The 3,592-nt window shown below is 35.0% G+C and overlaps 1 long non-coding RNA gene across 1 annotated transcript; it reads left to right on the top strand.

The window, feature by feature from the left end:
* Positions 1 to 1,644: 1,644 nt before the first annotated feature.
* LOC111083467 lies at positions 1,645 to 2,726 on the top strand. The gene is made up of 2 exons (XR_002609050.1): positions 1,645 to 1,976; positions 2,170 to 2,726. It is a non-coding gene; the product is annotated as an uncharacterized LOC111083467 (long non-coding RNA).
* The last annotated feature ends 866 nt before the right edge of the window (positions 2,727 to 3,592 follow it).

Raw genomic sequence — 3,592 nt, 5'->3', positions numbered from 1 at the left:
TAAGGTTATTGCTAGTGGTAATGCAGTGTTACACTTTGTTCTCTTGAGACAGTAAGGTTATTGCTAGTGGTAATGCAGTGTTACACTTTGTTCTCTTGAGACAGTAAGGTTATTGCTAGTGGTAATACAGTGTTACACTTTGTTCTCTGAGCTCTTGAAACCATTCCTACCAGCAACGCATCCTTACATTTAGTATCTAGCAGTGGAGTTACTCCTAGAAGTAGTACACTGTCATAATTATGTTTCTTGGAGCTTGAGAGATATGACCAACAAAAGTGTAGTACCACAGTTCATCCTTACGTTTGAGTACGTGACGTACTCACCGTAGTTCTGTAGTGCCACAATCCAATTTCCTCAAGTCTGTGAAATAATCCTAGTAACAGTGATGTGCGACAACTTAATTTCTTTGAGTCTATAAAACATTTCCAGTAGCAGCACAGTACACGTGCTTCAAGTCTGTGATGTATGCCCAATAGTAGCGTCAATGTCACGTGTTTCAGGTTTGTGATTCATTTCATTGAATCTTAATACATTCAGAGCATTAATGTATTTCTAAAACTTCGAAGCTTGTGAAATTTTAAAAGAGAACTGCAGGGTGACTATAAAACTACTCTATTGTTCACAACTCCATAACCTAGCTCACGTTAGCAAAAATAATTGTACATACACGTAAGTTATGGTGTATAAGTAGCCAGAGTTTTCTATCTGGAACTACGTGGTTATTTCCTCTGTGTATAACTTGACAAGAGTCGTCAAATAATGCGTCAGTTTGAATAGCATTTTCTGTAGAATGAATGTGATGCAGAGGGAGTTTTACGTGCCTTTCATCATGGTAAAGGTGTTCGTCAAGGCCCATTTAGATCTAGGACGTAAATTAATCTCTTCCATGCATGGGATCTGCAGCCGATGCACCACGATCAAGACACCCACTTACAGCTGCGGAAGTTGTTGCAGAAATTGAGAACGTGTCATTGGACACCAGACAAGGCAATCTTCTAGGAAAATAGAGTACCCAACACGTTGCCAGCTCTTCTGGCCAACTCCATCACGCTGTACAGAAGGTGATGTGTAAGACACTAAAACCGTTTCCATTCAAGGTACTAAGAGTATGGGAAACGTTTCCATCAACTCAGAGAAACATTTGAGTTTTGGCTTTGAAATATGGTGCACAGGCGTGGAAGAAACACTATTTTATGAATCAATGAGGCCCATTTCCTCATCCACGACCAAATTAACACCCACAGTTAACACCAATCGACACGTATTACTAGAAAAACACCTTCATGACGTAAAGGTGAGTGTATGGTTTACCAGCAGTGTAATCATCCTATTTTTTCAGAAGCTTTACAAACTGTTATGGTGACTGGGACACGTTACTCACCTTGCTTTATGCAAGATATTTACTAATGCTATGGAGAAACAGATACGCAGTGCTTTCTGTTAATGAATCATCAGTAGGGGTTTCCGTACATTTAGGCACCAAGTCTCATCAACACATAAGGATTTCTGGCTATGAAGCCATCTTAAATTGCTGATGTAGCATGATCATTCGCAGACAACCGTTGACCTTAAGAATGGTATTCAGTGTCGCATTCTAAACATCCACAGTAGGCAGTAATATGCAGGTCTCACACGAGGATTTTTGGTTATGGAGCTATCTGAAAGTGTTGACTGTTGACCTTCAGAACACCATTCAGATACATCCACAGCGGTCATTTGTGTAGCATGTCTGGAAGTTGTTACTGTGAACGCTTACTGTAAAGATAAATCTGTTCAGCAAGTTGTTAAATACTTTTTCTCTCCATAAAGTTGTGTTGGTAACGCAGTTGTTTTATGTTAAAGTTACATACTAATTTTGGCGTTGTTTAGGTGCGGAAAATCTGAAGTCTGGGAATATGTTCCCCATGTATATACATACAAATTCCGTTAACCTATACGTTACAGTTTGTGGGAGATAAGTGAGCAGAATTTGTGAAGTAAGTTTATAGTTACCCTGTACTTATTTATTAAGTCATTCATTTAAAGTTTTGCACTTCGTGTTTTCATAAAATGTCGAATTATTTTATACACTGTTACCCTTTAAGCTAGTTTTCAATTACGTAATAGTTATGTTTGATCCTATTCTAAAGATCACCACAGCCATGTAGATGAACCACTTTATCTTTCAAGGTATTTGATGAAGGAAGAGTCAAGTTTATAGTGAAATTACTAAATCAAGTTTGTTTTTTAAACTGTACAAGAACTAGTAATACTTTACTGAAGTAAAATCAACTTAAATACAAAATGTGATACTACAAGCTCGCAGTCTTGGACAGTAAATTACCCGAAGACTAAGTGAACAAGATGAAAAGTAGAAGAATTCACCAAGCAGCGTAAGGTTTACACTTTTATTTCACATAAAATGGAATCTGTACATCGGTTCTTCAAACACGACCGTGTTTACAGATATTAAAAACACAAAACATTTGAATATACAAAAGAAAGATGGGAAGAAAGTGTAACAATGATTTGTTTTAAAACATGGCGAAAATGTAAGAGTAACACTTCAATTTATTCAACCTACCTAACCACGAAACCTTCAACAGCTTACATACAAAATGTGTCAAACAACTGTATTTATAGATAGATATTAATAACATCTCTCTAATTTGGTTTCCAATAGATTGCACCATTCATAGATAGTCGAGCATTTTTTGTATAAAAATAAATGAATTATCAACTAATAAGTTCAAGAAAAATACAGACAAATTAACAAGGTAATTTATATCATCATACGTTACCTTAAAGCATAAAACGTCTAACTCGTAAAAACAAGGCAAAACCTAATAATGTGTTATATTTGGCTAATTTAATTTTTCATTGGTAGTTGTATCACACTAGCTGTCCGTCCAGGCCAGAATTGGTCACGTGACACGCAATTAACCTTGTTTTTACGGTAAATATACATTCTTTATTTCACAGCGTTAAAAAAAACGGTCTTGAATTCACTTATAATTATAAAAATCAACTATTCCGATTACTTACACCTACCAAATCTGTCCGACCAAAAACAACGATTGTCATAGTTGGATTTAATATCAATCCGTACCAGAAGGATTTAAAGTTCTTCAATTTAAAACCGACTTAGGAAGGCTCGTTCCAAACGTCTCCACGAGGTTTAAATGCATTGACTTAAAAACAGAAAAATTTTAAAACATTTATAAGAAAAAAAGAGAGATACTATTCGTTACACGTTACTTTCAACGTCACTTAAGTATATTTCTAATATATTTGTGGCTTCAAATGTATTCTATATTTCAATCTTGCATCTACCACATAACTTCCCGATGCAATATATTTTGACACTACCAGATCTTTATCAGAAATACTTTACCAATACGTTCTTTGATCCTATTGTTACATTCTATAGTTCTAATTTAAAAATAATTAACCAATATCTTCCATTACAATGATTTTACCAATACGTTCTTTAATCCTATTGTTACATTCTATAGTTCTAATTTAAAAATAATTAACCAATACCTTCCATTACAATGATTTTACCAATACGTTCTTTAATCCTATTGTTACATTCTATAGTTCTAATTTTACA

This window comes from Limulus polyphemus, unplaced genomic scaffold (genome assembly GCF_000517525.1).
Source record: "Limulus polyphemus unplaced genomic scaffold, Limulus_polyphemus-2.1.2 Scaffold9653, whole genome shotgun sequence".
NCBI lineage: Eukaryota > Metazoa > Arthropoda > Merostomata > Xiphosura > Limulidae > Limulus > Limulus polyphemus.
This window is presented reverse-complemented; position numbering and strand designations above follow the sequence as displayed.